Genomic DNA, 15,660 nt, shown 5'->3' on the forward strand with positions numbered 1-15,660 from the left:
TAACAACATCCGTCAACACTGGAAGGCGCAGGCCCCTCCGTTCCACAGAGCAGGCATCAAAACCGTGGTGAATTTACTTCATGGATAGTCTGTTCTTCCTGGCTGCTTATTAAATGCTTATTAAAGAACACACTACCGTGACACGGCACAATGGAGGGTATCCGGGAAGTGGTCGACGACCACTTTCACGCCTTTCATGCGTTACTGCCAAATTTTATTGTGGCATTGACCTACGTAACAGCATCAGTTCTGCTGTGGCCCACGACACATAGCCAGTCATTTGTCACTCTCTCAGACGTGGAGCAAACGCGTTCCGCTTTAAAATTTTCATGTGCAAAAATTGTAGCTTCGCCAGTACATTATCTGTCTATTATGGCCAACTCATAATGTGTACCCTTAATTGAAAAGGTGTCATGATGATGTCTCCATTGGCAAAAGACTACAGATTAGTACCCTATTCTGATTTCCGGGGGGGGGGGGGGGGGGGGGGGGGGGGAAACTCGAATGTGAGAAGTCCCAGTGTGGCAGGGAAGATAGTAAATTTGAAAAGGAAAACGTAAGGGCTCAGTCTAGATACAGTGGGGCTCAGTAAATTAAAAGGAAAATTAAGGATTTCAGGTTAGAAGACGTAGAGTAATAGCAATAGCATCATAAAATATTATAACGGGCGTAAGGAAGACAGACTATAAAGCGAGTTACTGTGACAGGTTAAGACTCTCATCAGAGCAGTCGCCAAGCCAAAGCCAGCAACAGCTGAGGTATACATGCAGACTTATGTAAAAGTTTTTAACTACCAATACCAGTCACAAAATATGTTAACTAATGTATTATTTATTTATTGTGAGACCTCATCATCAGGCTATATGGCATTACAAAAACAATTTAACAACAAGATCATAAAGATGTTAAACAGGATCATGTTTCCAAATTACTGGTACGTTTCTGAAAATTTGTGAACAGTGATCAAGAAAGGCAAGAGAGCCACAGAAATAGAAACAACTCAGCTCATCACAACGACACTGCCAAGCCATAAGAACAAAGATAACTACAACATTTATGAAAAGACTAACATCAGTATGATCTTATTGTGAAATTGTTTCTGTGTTGTCATATAGCCTGATGATGAGGTATTCGCTCGAAACATATCGCCCAATAAATAAATAATACATTAGTTAACAAATTTTGTGATTGATAACGGTAGTTATAAAGCTTTACATATTTCTTGAGACAGTCACGGTCGAGAAATAGTTAAAATTGCTTCAAATACTTGCAGACGTCACAAGCAGAAGATTAAGAGGTAGAGCAAGTATAAAAGGATATTGAAAGGCGTACTTCAGCATGCAAAGGGAGATAAAAATCTAATAATCAAAGCAGACGTGAATGCTGTAGTAGGCGACGGAATAGAAGACAGTATTGCAGGAAAATGAGAGCTCGTTTATACGAATGAGAGAGGGGGACTATTTGAGTTCTACAGTAAATGTCAGCTGGTAACAGCGAATACTCTGTCAAAAACCACAAGACCAGGACGCATACTTTGAAAAGACCGGGAGACACGGGAAGACTGCAACTGGTTTACATCGTAACCAGACAGCGATCTCGAAATTAGGTATCGGTTCGAGGGAGTTACCCAAGAGTAAATTACTTGACCACAAAGGCCACATATCAAGTTTTGAACCCTTGTGGGAGCCGGATAACTCATTATCTCAGAAACTGAAGAAGAAAATTACAACGAAATTTATTGTGGTTTGGCGCAAAAATAATATTCAGTGAGAACCTCAGGTACAGTCTATTACCCTTCAGTAGGAAGAGTGTTGTACCCCGGAACACTTTTACGTGTTCGCCTCCAGCCAGCACCGTAACAGAAGTTAAGTATATTTTTATTCCATTTTTACATGATGCCGTTCACTTTTTATCTGCTACACTCTTTATCTGAAATCACAAAAATTATTCCGCAAAATCAAGGTTTTTTCAAACGTGAAAAAAATGTTTCGATTAACAATATGGTCATGTCCCACATAACAAACATTCTATTCAAACGTAGGAGCGTTGCAACAGAGAAAATGTTTAGTCGTCTGTCGGTTACATTATACTAAAAATCAGTAAGTAAATCAAATTCATTCAAAGTATTTTCAAAAACTAGTTATAAATTAAATACATTTTTAAAACTGGAGCTATTGCAAAGCAGCAAAAATATTCATTTCCAACACCAGTAGAACTGTTACGACCTTAACGAAATTTAGTTAATTAGGAAATATCACACGTGTATAAAATGGTGGACGACCGATGGAGTATTGGTTAATCGTCAACAAATTAGATAACTACTGTAGTTTCAAATATATAGAATTTTACAAGGCGTAACTGAAGAAGTAACAAAATATTCCAAGTAACTTAAATATATTATACAGGGCTTAAATGTGTAGTAAACGAAATATTTACAAAGGCTACACGAAACGCAATCTCAAGTAAAGCAACATCAAAAACAGTAGAAAATTGCGGAAACTATTTTGGAGATCTCTAGTGCATATTCCTTCGCCTGATTCTAATATCAGTCGCTAGACTGAGTCCTCTCTAAAGTATTGAAAGGATCTAGGAAATGCCGTAAGGTCCTAGACCCGATGAATACTTCACCGTAATGGAGAGGGCTCAATGTCACGTCACGTGACGGCTAATGTAAGCACCGAGGGATAATCGGCATAATCCGTCACCCCAACTTTTGATGATTAGGGCACCCCCTTGTCCTGGAAATGAGAAACAGTCTCCGAAGGAGGAAGAACAAATTGTCGGTCGACTGTATAACATGTGGAAGGCTAAGTGAAACCGCCACATTAAAGATCCATGGACATCCAAAGCATCAGTAGCAAACTGTGCCAGTATCTTCTGTAAAATTTTCCGGACATTGCGGAAACTATTTTGGAGATCTCTAGTGCATATTCCTCCGCCTGATTCTAATATCAGTCGCTAGACTGAGTCCTCTCTAAAGTATTGAAAGGATCTACTGGTACTCCGGGTAGCGACTGAAAAAGATACAGACAAACAGAGAAAGTGAAGAAAGCAACCCCAGTTTTAAAATAGCCACACGGAATGTGGGAACACTGCTGCAATGCGGCAACATAGAAAACCTAAAACTTGAAGTAGAACGATTTGAAACAGATATACTACGCGCATTAAAAATTAGATGGCTCCAGTGAGGAAACTCCTGAACTGGAGGAGACAGAGTCATTCACATCGATCAAGACATACCAGGAGAGGGAAGAGCTAGAGCATTTATCAAATAAAAAAAGAAAAAAAAGAGGAAACACTGGCTCACATGTCAAGGCATAATGGCAATACAGCTCTAGGATAATACTAGCCAAACTTAAACCAAGTTAAAGGACGCTGTGATAGCACAAGTCAACATGATAACGTCCAAGGAAGATGTTACAGTAGTTAACGAATATACGAAGAAATATGTGTTGTGATTAGACATCCTATGGGAGATGAAAAGCTGACTGTCATGCGAGTCTAGAACGCGAATGTGAGTGAAGAATCGGAAGAGCGGATCGTGAACAACTATGGGCTTCGAGGAACAAATGAAAGAAAAGCCCAACTAATTGAGCTCCGGTTCAAGCACAAATTAGTTGTTGCAAGGATAGTTTTCTAAGATGACAAGCGAAGATGTTACACCTTGAAGAGCTCAGGAGACTTTAAGAGACCACCGATGGATTACATTTTGGTGAAATCACGTCTTAGGAACCAAGTAAAAGATTTCAGGAGTTATCCACCTGCAGACAAAGTCAGTGACTACAACATGGTCCCCATTAAAAGTTCATTGAAATTCACACGACTGAAGAATAAGACAGTGAAACAGAAATGGGAAATAGGAATACTGTAAACTAGAGGTCTGCCAAGGCATTATGCACAGGAAACAGACGATCTGTTTAAAAATTTCCAGTATGACAGAGTAAAAGAAGACTGGGAACAAACTAAAACTTGTATATATAAAGCAGCAGAACAGATAGTTGGGAAATCTAAACCTAAAAACAAGAGGAAGTAGATTACAGCAGATGCTATTCAGCGTACCGAAAACAGAAGACTATGCAAAATGTATCTGATGAACAAGGCAAAGCTGAAAACAGAAGACTGAGGAATTTAGTTGGTAGACAAGCTAGGAAAGCAAAAAAATGTTCTACAAAATGTGAACAGAACCAAATATGAAGCCTAATACCGCATGCATCAAAAATTCTCATAAAGATAATTCGGAGGGGAACTGAGGAGAGGGTGGAAGATGTGCTGAGCAAAGATCAGTTTTAATTCTGGCACTGAGACTTCTTACGGAAAAGCAAATACAGAAAAATAAACAAACTTATATTACCATTATAGACCTGGAATAGGCATATGATAAAGTTGTCTGGCAAGAGATGTTCGGATGGGTGAAAAAAGCTGTTCTAAGTTATACACACTTTCTATAAGAACGAAGTTTCTGTGATTAAAAATTTTAATCGGGAACAAGAATCAAAAACTAGAGAAGGAGTGGTACAAGTACGTGTTTTTTCTCCTTTTACATTCAGTCGTTACAATCAGGAAGCTTAGACTTAAGTTCGAGAAACTGTGAAGGTGTGGAGCAAAATTAATGAGTAGAAGATAGACATGCTACACTACGCAGATGATATTGCTATCATCAGCACAATGGAAAGTATTCTCCTTAACCTATATTGTATGAGAATAAACAATCGAAACACTTAAGTGATGGTATGCAGTGCTGAAGAAAATTATGAATGTAAGGTGGCTATAATTTCGCACTTTACAAGCACTCATCCACATACTTTGCCGTGATCTACAACCACATTAGGTATTATCTGATAGTAGTACATCGTATATATGAATATCTAAAGGAGACTGACATTGTCACGTACGCCTTGTAAATAATTGTTAACGCTTATTGCATGAAAGGTGACGGAGTGTCTTTATTATCATACTAGTAGAGGTTGGAACGACAGTGGAAATGAAACGGCAGACTGAACTCAAGCCCTGGGTTGAGCACAATAGAGTCGCGACCGGCTGATTTTCTAGCCGAACCGGAAGGATTATACTTCGGAAACTACGAAATTTTTGGACGCAAGCACAGTAGAGTCGCGACCGGCTGATTTTGTAGCCGATCCGGAAGGATTATACTTCGGAAACTACGAAATTTTTGGACGCAGGTGAGAGAAACGAAGAAGCGGCACCTCGGAAACCACGCAGGCTGGGTTATTTCCAAGGATTTTTACTCGGAATCATACCATTGTACGAGTATAGGTTTTTCCTCGCAAACTTCCACCGCTGGACGGCAAAAGATTAAAATATGGTTGGCCGGCATTCGGAAGAATCTGTAGAGAGGGAGAATATTTCGTGATTTCGGGAATAGGATTAGTTTTCGGAATTACTATGGTGGGGAGCCAAGCTTTGCTGGGAAGCCAGCGCTGGCGAGACGTGTTTTTCCGCTGTGAGCGGCCGTGTGTGACGGTCGCTCGAACACAGCTTTGTTGAGACAGACGAACTTGCTTTCTTTCTCTCAGGAGAGTTTATAGCTAGAACAGTATGGAGCGTTCAGTAATTGAAAGCACTTCTTCTGCCTATACTTACGTTGCGTCGTTATCTGAACTCCGTCCTTGTAGTTGGGAGTTCGCGTTTCTCTTCTGTAGAACACAGAGAGAAAAATACAGTATTGAAGCGTGTTAGTCAGAGGACCTCCTTTTGCTGTCCTAGTGTTTGAAAGAGTTTTATTTTGTGGCTGGTGTTCCTCCATCGACGGAAGCGTGTACGAGAACCAGCAAGCCGACGCACCAGACGCAGTAAGTACGGTGATATCGCAAATTGCTTCGGCTTATTAGGGCTAAAAGCTAAACAGCTGTGACCACGTTAGTTTACTTCCACTGAGGTTCCACACCACTGTAGATCATCTTTGAAAGTAGTGTCTTCTAGTGTCTGGTACGTAGACAATATGACTCATTTCGCGTTATTTATGTTAGATCACGTGGCCATAAAAGGGGGCAGAGTTAGGAAGTTGATTAATAAGTTTGCTTAGGAGATGTAGACATGTCAGAAAGGGAGTTTCTTAATCTGCAATAAACATACAATATGAAACAAGTGTAAGTAGGCTGTTTAGGTTTTTATATTGGTAACGCCACGTAGCGCTCTGTATGAAAATCACTGACATAGCTGTGTGCAGTCTGAGGCTGGTCGGCATTGTTGCAATATTCGCTATTGTAGTGTTGGGCTGTTGGCTGTTAACAGCGCGTAGCGTTGCGCAGTTGGAGGTGAGCCGCCAGCAGTGATGGATGTGGGGAAGTGAGATGGCGGATTTTTGAGAGCGGATGATCTGGATGTGTATCCATCAGAAATAGTACATTTGTAAGAATGGATGTCATGAACTGCTATATATATTATGATTTTTGTACACTATTAAGGTAAATACATTGTTTGTTCTCTATCAAAATCTTTCATTTGCTAACTATGCCTATCAGTAGTTAGTGCCTTCAGTAGTTTGAATCTTTTATTTAGCTGGCAGTAGTGGCGCTCGCTGTATTGCAGTACTTCGAGTAACGAAGATTTTTGTGAGGGAAGTGATTTGTGAAAGGTATACGTTAATGTTAGTCAGGGCCATTCTTTTGTAGGGATTTTTGAAAGTCAGATTGCATTGCGCTAAAAATATTGTGTGTCAGTTTAGTGTTGATCAGAATAGGTAATGAGCGAAATGCCTTCACTGACACAGAAGAGTAAGAACAAATTAGAAAATTCAAACAAAATCAAAATCAAATCAATACACAGTACAAATGAGAAATCCAGGAAGTACAAGATCAGTTGACACAGGTAATACAAGAATTACATATTTCAGAGGAGACTCGCACTCCAACACGGGAAGAGGGACTTAGAAATACGGAAAAGCCACAAAATAATAACACGGGGCATTTCGAAAATTATGAAAGAAGTTGGCAAGGCGCACTGAATTTTGAGATTGAACCGCCGAAACGACATAACAATGACAGCCATGCGACTCGCCGATATGATGATTTTGACTATAAGCTGTTTATTACTACACGTAAATTCAAAACATTTAAGAATTCCGGCAACAACATTCATCCATCAGTTCTCTCATTGTTTTCCTCCCAACTGGTCATTAGAGCACAGATTAGAATTTATGTGTGGCTATTTAGAGAATGAACTAGCTGTAAGAATGCGATCGGTCATTCACGATTGCTACAGTAAAGGAGAATTTTACCATGCCTTCCTCTCAGCATATTGGTCTCAACCACAGAAGACTGAGTAAAACATAGCATCATAATGATGAAACATTTCGAACAATCTGAATTTTCCAGTCTTGTGAAATATTTTGAAGACATGTTGCACAAGAATCAGTACCTGTCAAACCCATACAGCCCCTCAGAACTCATCCGCATTTGCTTAATCAAATTGCCTGAACATTTACGACATATTATTTTGGCAGGACGTTGCAAAGACGACATTAAAGCTTTTCAGGGACTCTTACAAGAATTAGAAATTGACACAGACTGTCACGGGATGCGAAAACAGGAAAACAATCATTACAGGTCACATCCGTCACAATTCCGTGACGACAGAAACAATAACATTACACGACAAGGCTATTCTTACAATGTAAATCGTGACCAATACAGACACCACCCGTGTGACAACCGTTGGCAGAGTAGTAATAATTATAGAGAAAGATCGCATTTCCATGGTAATAAATGTGACAGAGACAACCATAGAAACAGACAATATGGGAACCAAAACAATTATTATCAAGGGAGACAGAATAAGGTCAGACGCAACAGTTCAGCGCACAGTTGCGATTCAGGGAGAAATTCTCCACCACGTGACCTACAAAAAAGAAACTATGTTAACTACCGACAAAACGACAGACCTGAATTTCATCGGAACTGGCGGGATTCAAACAGGGCAGGGCCCTCTTGACAAGGTGAATTTCTAGAAGTTAGATCTCCAAATCCCAATAACGACGCGTGCCAACAAAGAGACAGACAATGACTCGCACCACAGGCAGCCACGTGCGCCGGCTGGCTCAGCGAAAAATAACATAGACGCTAACCTTGAGAAAAATTTTAGCATTTCTTATCGACGTATACGACATGATAATTACTTTAAAGTTGAAACTCTGCGTACTAGAAAGGGTAAAGGTTTACACCACATTTCACATGTCAAACCGTTTATTGAGAGATAATCTGCTTTTTAACTTAGTCTTTGCAATACAATTTTTTACTTCACGTTACTGGTACTCTTTGTCACAATTAGAAACTGTTAACATGTAACTATGTTTTAAAGTTAACTATCCAGTCAAGAACCTGGGCAACTTATTTAGACAGTAATTACGAATGCATTGTTATAGTGAACAGATGACACAGTGTTACTGTGTGTGTACATTCTTGCTTGTTAGTTATACTATTACATAACAACTATAAGGCTCACATACTTAGAACGTACACCAGTGCTGCTAACGAGATTTTTATGCAACATTTTGGTTTACTTGAGAATACATTCTGGACTTAAAGTACTTTCTGTGAGATTAAAGATGACTTAGCATTTGGTTTCTTTGGCAGCTACATGATTATATCGTGACGCTACTAATGTGTGACACAATTTACATTGTTGCTTTTGTGGTGTATCTGTTTTATATCTGCACAGTTTTTCTGAATTCTTCTGGAAAGGAAAACATGTTTTAGTAGTAACATTTGTGGTATAGCTACAATGAGACAGCCTTTTCCGTAGCACAACAATACGTTACAGTACAGTACTTTCTTCATCACGGCAATAAGCATAATAACAACGATATCTATACGCAAAGCATTTCACTTTTGTTTATGATGAGGTGAGTACATTGACTTCAGCAGAAGTTTGCTTACAGAGGACGATAACTACGACACTTCCACAGAATAATCTTACAGCAAGACGCACATTTAGCGATACAGGACATGCATTTGAGTGATTAATTTTGTACTTAAAACATTTATTTTTAAAGATTTTTGAATTACATAGAAAGTTTTCCATGATACATTTCATTCCATTGTTGTAATCTGTAACACCTGAGGGTGTAATTACATTAATCCTCAGGGGGGTACACGCTTACTTTGTGTACCATGTGTTTGGCAAGCACAAGGAGCCCTAGCTAATATGGTATTTGTTTATACAACTTTACACATCGGTACCATATTTCTCTAACACATAAATTACACAGCTATCTGATCATTTAACTGAGAGAGACAAACATTTATTTTGCTACGTCAGTGACATATGTTTACGCAATTACACAGTTGGATAACTTCACACTTATTAAATTGTATTTTGTCTGTACTTTGTGAACTGTTCATATTTTTTTGGAACCATTGTGATACTATGAGAGCTTTGAATGATGTATTTGGTATGGGATCATGATTTTTAAAGTACGTTTGAGGTAGATGACACTATCGAAATAAGCAGAGAATTTTTTAGGTTTTGAAATTATTGCAGAAATCTACGACATTTTTGAGATTTGACTGAGGTGTTATGATGTTATTATGATGACGATGTGTATTATGCTGTTGAGGTATATTTATGATCAATAAGCTGATGCTATATGAGGAATTTGATTATGCTATGTATTTATTATGATGAAATATTGAAGAATTGTCGACAAATATGTATATGTGTAATAAGATAAGGAATAATGAGTAGCGGCTAGGAACTCTGATTTGTGAAAAAGGATGTTGGAAACCAAGAATCGTAATTTAAGAGTTATGAAATATGTGTAAATGCGTGAATGTATCACAATGCCGACGGAAATATTTTGGACACTGCTATATTTATAGGATTTTGTTTCTACACATTTGTAACGTAAATTCTCGACCTGTGAAATTTTTATATGAGACTGTCACTGTAGTGCAAACTGCTGTCGTAAATATTTCGGTAAGAAAGCCAAGTGACCTTGATGTAATGCGTCGTGAGCGGCCAACTGTGCCAGCCGCCTGGAGAAACAGCCATTAGGTGGAGAAAAAAGAGGCCATTAACCTCGCTATTGACATTCCTTTGTAGAAAGCATCGCAAATACGACACACTCATTACTTGGAAACATATGATTACTCATACTTTGTGCTACTTACTGAAATGCTTATGAATTGGTGGGAAATATCTGTACATCTGCACACCTGATTATGACAAGTGTCTTTCTATGAGAATTGAGAGAATTTCTAGTAACTTATGAAATGCCGCATGACTACTGAATGATATTTTTGTGCTTTACTTTGTACATAGTTGCTTATTTTATTTGATACCTGTTTTCTAGGTGTGTTGCATCATTGGTTTTATAAAATAAAATTAAATGCATTTGCTAATGTGAACACTTTCTGTCAACAGATCTGTTAGATAATAATTTTATGATCCACATTCTTCAAAAAAAGGGGCACTTGGAAAGGAAAGAACAATAAGAAGGAACTAGTAACAGTAACTGCATACATAATTTTCTTTTCAAGTACTTGGTAATTTTTATGTTAGAATAAGTTGTGGTGCACCACTTTAATGACATAGACATTAAAATGTGAATAGACATTTTCCTTATCTGCATTGTTGTCTTTAGTGTACTATTTTTTCAGCTTGAGCTTTGTCATATTTAGATATTAGTTATTGCATTTGCTGCTGCTGTTTGCCAGGCATAGTGCTACTGCATTTCACTTTGTATTACTCTGTTAAGCCAGTTTTACTATAGATTTATTTTTCTTCTTGCTACACATTGGCTCATATTAGTTGTAATGTTGCATTTGCTTTGCTAATTTATATATTTGCTGCTTACTTTGCCAATTTGCATTTTTTTGTCATTGTTGTTTGTGTTAATTGTTTTGTGCTGCTGCATTGCCTCGTCCCTTAGTTTATGCATCTGAGCTCAGTAGATTTAAGTTAGCTTAAGATGGGGTAGGCTATATAAGAGAACGAGTTGTGATGAATTGGAAGAAATGCATTGAGAAGCTATAAGAAAATGATTTGGCCAAAAAAGGATTTTGAAAGAGGATATGAATAAAAAAGTAGGGTTTAGGGACAACAGGTTTAGGTAGTATTTTCTTGGAAATGATGAGGTAAGATAATGGAAAATAAATAATGAGGTAAGAAAAATGTGAACATATAAATACAGAAAGCATGCTTGGATAGGATTTTTTTGGTGGAAACAAATGTTGAAATAAGAGGAAAGATCCATGGAATGAAATTTTGGGTTGGACTGCAGTACCAAACGTCACACTGAAAACAAACCCTGTCCTGTCCTTTTGTATCATTCCGCTATGTATTTGTGTACCCTTGTGTATTTGTGTTCTTCTTGTCTTTATGTGTTTATCTGATAAGACAGGAGTACTGTTACCCTCAAATATAATTTGCATTAATAATGTGTCATTTTCTTTGTAAAGATGTTTACACATTATTAATTCTGTTCTGTTTCAATTCTCATGTGTGAAATTAATGTTTCAAAAACTATTTCCATTATTTTATTTATTTACTTATGTCATAATTCCGATTACACTGATGTATATATCTATTTCTTTTGTAAAGCCTGTATTACTACAAATGTTATCTGTACTATTATGTCCTTTAATGATGTATTTTGTGCCTTTGTAATTGTATTCTTATGTTATAAAATTGTAATTGTCACCAGTTCATCAAATTAAGTAACTTGTAAGTTACATTTCACTGCACACGTTTCTGTTGGTCATAGTATACGGACAATATGTGAGAAGTAGGGACTGATAGTGTTTGCACGTGTGTTAATAATTCAGCAAGGGACTGGTTAACAGAATTGCTGGTTCTAAGGACAATTAAAAAAAAAACTTTGTGAGTGCACAAGTGGTGGTTTATGGACTTGCTATATTCTCCGCAAGAATCTTTGATGGTGATTGTGCACCTGCACAGTCACAACAGATTGCTGCTAGCCATCTTTACAAGGACTACAGTGGGTCTACACCTTTGATGACTCACCAGTACCATTATTTCTACAAGGACTGCAGTGGGTCTGCACCTCTGGTGGCCCACCAATACCATAATCTCTACCAGGAATACGGTGGGTCTGCTCTGTGATGACCTACCTACCAATATTCTTCAAAACTTCGACTGACTCTGCTGTGGGTGTGCTCTGTTGTGGCCCATTACCTGTCTGCATGTCAAGAGTCAGCACTGTCTTTCTGTTGGAAGGACAACACTACTTGTTCAAGACTACATGGAAATCCACTACTTCTGTGTGCATTTTCTTTTATTGCTCAGACTTTGAAAAAAAAAACACTGCAATTTTACTGTGATGAATGAATGATCAGGACTGTCTTTATGGACTGTGAGAAAATTTTAGCTTTTGACAAACATTGTATCAATAAGTGTGTGCATTTGATTTCTTTGTTATTGTAATTATGAAAATTTTTTTCAAATCTGTATTGGTCACTGCCCAAAACAATTAGGTTTTTATATTGGTAACGCCACGTAGCGCTCTGTATGAAAATCACTGATTGTGCTGCGTACAGTCTGAGGTTGGTTGGCATTGTTGCAATGTTTTCTATTGTAGTGTTGGGCTGTTGGCTGTTAACAGCGCGTAGCGTTCCGCAGTTGGAGGTGAGCCCCCAGCAGTGGTGGATATGGAGAAGTGAGATAGCGGATTTTTGAGAGCGGATGATCTGGACCTGTGTCCATCACAAACAGTACATTTGTAAGAATGGATGTCATGAACTGCTATATATATTATGATTTTTGAACACTATTAAGGTAAATACATTGTTTGTCCTCTATCAAAATCTTTCATTTGCTATACCTATCAGTAGTTACTGCCTTCAGTAGTTTGAATCTTTTATTTAGCTGGCAGTAGTGGCGCTCGCTGTATTGCAGTAGTTCGAGTAACGAAGATTTTTGTGAGGGAAGTGATTTGTGAAAGGTATAGGTTAGTGTTAGTCAGGGCCATTCTTTTGTAGGGATTTTTGAACGTCAGATTGCGTTGCGCTAAAAATATTGTGTGTCAGTTTAGTGTTGATCGGAATAGGTAAAGAGCAAAATGTCTGAGTACGTTCAGTTCTGCTCAGCTGTTTGAAAATGAAATAATGTAAGAGATTTATCAGCACAGTAATTCAATAATTTTTCTGAGGGGACGTTTCGCAACGTTTATCTTTTACTGGTATTAGTTGCCTTCATCATTCATTTATGTTTAGATTGTAATTTATGACATTAAGAGATCCTAAGATCTGCTTCAGGGTATAGTCAGACAGGGCCAAATCAGCATTTTAGCGTTTATTATTTTCCGCTGTGCACATTCATTTCTACACTCGCCTGGAGTGGCATCTTGGAAGAACCTTTAAGAATTAGAACTGGAAGATAGAGCAATTTACCTCAGTAGTTATGTCCCATAGTGCTGAGAGCCATTTGAACCATTTGATAATAGAAGACGGAAAGACATTGTAGACAGAATACAGAAGGTCAGAATTGCATTTAACTTAAGAAAGAACTTACCAACCAGCAAGAGCGTCTGTCGGGAAATAAGGAAACGGATTATGAAAGCATTTGTTTTGGGTGTGGCGCTATACTGGTGTAAAACATGGGCAATAGGAAAAGAAGTGAGAAGACGGCTGGAAGCTCTGTAGACTTGGTGCTAGGAAGGATTATGAAGATCGGCAGAAGAGACAGGGTACCAATGAAGAGGTGCTGAGAAGAGAACAGGAAACCACATTTCTGTGGAGGTACGTCCAAACAAGAAGAGACAACCTCTTAAGACACATTTTAAGACACTATAACATCATTGGAACAAAAGAGGAAAGAGATAAAGGATCGTCGGGGACGACGAAGGACGATATACACGCAACAGATTATACGGGATGCCCTACGTATGTGGAAATAAAGAGGGAGGCAGACAGAAGAGGAGAATTAAACACTAAAGAAAGAAAGAGAGCTAAGTATCGAAAAAAACCGTCGTGTGTTCCTAGGTACACCCCCATTCATGTAGTGGGAGGAATGAAATTTATCATTTGTATTCAAAATTTTCTCTAACTGTGGCTCGGTCTTAGTCTATTGTATAAGTAAAATATCTCGAAAATCTTCGTCTCTCATATTGGTTTTGTAGTTAGATTTCGTAAATTTTAGCAAAGAAAGCGTTTGTTCACACCTTAGGTAGTGCCACATCCGGATAAGAGCATCTCATGAAAGTCTTTGATCTTCGGTTAGCTATCTTCTGAAAGAAACTTATAAAACTGAACGAGCTTCCTTCTTTAAATTTGTCCTCCGCAGTGGCATTAGCTTGCAGGTGAATGATGTCCATTTGTAGTGAGTGCGCGGCATATTTTCCACATCACAAGAAAAGGGGTTCTGGAAAATTTGGTTCTCAATGGAATGAGTTTTTAATCCGGAAGAGAATTCTTTCTTCAGATCACGAAGACATTCCGTTGGAAACAAAAGAGCAACACTTGACTCCTATTCACACTATCAGTTGGCGGAGTGTGGGAAAATCAGTTTTTGTCTGAAAGCTTTAACGTAAGTTTAAAGGTCACAAATAATATTGCCCTCTCCTTGAAGTTCTTTTAAATTCATTTCAGTACTTTAAACATAGCTGCGCTACAGCAATGGTTCCACGTAAATCAGACTAAGAACAGCCGACCAGTTGCAAGGGATAAAGCAATCTTTACCTAGGTTTCAATAGATATAAATCTATCTTCTTCAGAAGATGCAGTATTATAACAACATGAAGTGATATGTCCTTATCGTTTAGGCAAACATCTGCATAGTTACATTAATCATATAAAATATAGCCCTGACAACAGGGTTTGTCAAACAAATAAAATAGGTACATAGAAGTTGCAGAGCGCCTAAGCGACTGAGTCGCTTAGGCGCTCTGCAACTTCTATGTACCTATTTTATTTGTTTGACAAACCCTGTTGTCAGGGCTATATTTTATATGATTAATGTAACTATGCAGATGTTTGCCTAAACGATAAGGACATATCACTTCATGTTGTTATAATACTGCATCTTCTGAAGAAGATAGATTTATATCTATTGAAACCTAGGTAAAGATTGCTTTATCCTTTGCAACTGGTCGGCTGTTCTTAGTCTGATTTAAATTCATTTCATTCAAACAGAGAGGAACATCAGCTAAGAAAACTGGTTTCGGTAGCCATACAAGTTCGACAGAACTTTCAAAGAATTGTATCTCTCACGCAGAAATATTTCAGTCTTTGTTGTTAAGAAAATAAGCTTTGTAAAATTTTGCCACGGGTTACCTGCCTCCCTATCGTGTCGATGAGAGATTCTACCACTAGGAAACACTTGAACTGTCGATTTTCAAGTCCTGACGAAGAATGAAATTGACAACAGAAATTGGGGGCTTCATGACACAGGACATATCTGCAGCTTTTGCATAAAGTGCTTTGTGATGTAAAACACAGCGTATATTCAAGATTTTGGTAACACCGCTGGCATCGAATTCCAAATTTAATATTCCAACGAAACTCAAATCTTTCGCCTCCCATCTGTATCCTGCAAGGAAATCAGATCAGTTAATTGAATTCTGTGTTCGTACCTCTAAAAAAACAACATGACTTGAACAGTATCAGTGTTGTCTGAGATTTTTCCAGGGATATTGGGTAACAAGCAAAGTTAGATGCCTCTTCTTATAACTGACTGGACAAATTT

This window comes from Schistocerca serialis, chromosome 1, assembly GCF_023864345.2.
Source record: "Schistocerca serialis cubense isolate TAMUIC-IGC-003099 chromosome 1, iqSchSeri2.2, whole genome shotgun sequence".
NCBI classification, from domain to species: Eukaryota; Metazoa; Arthropoda; class Insecta; order Orthoptera; family Acrididae; genus Schistocerca; species Schistocerca serialis.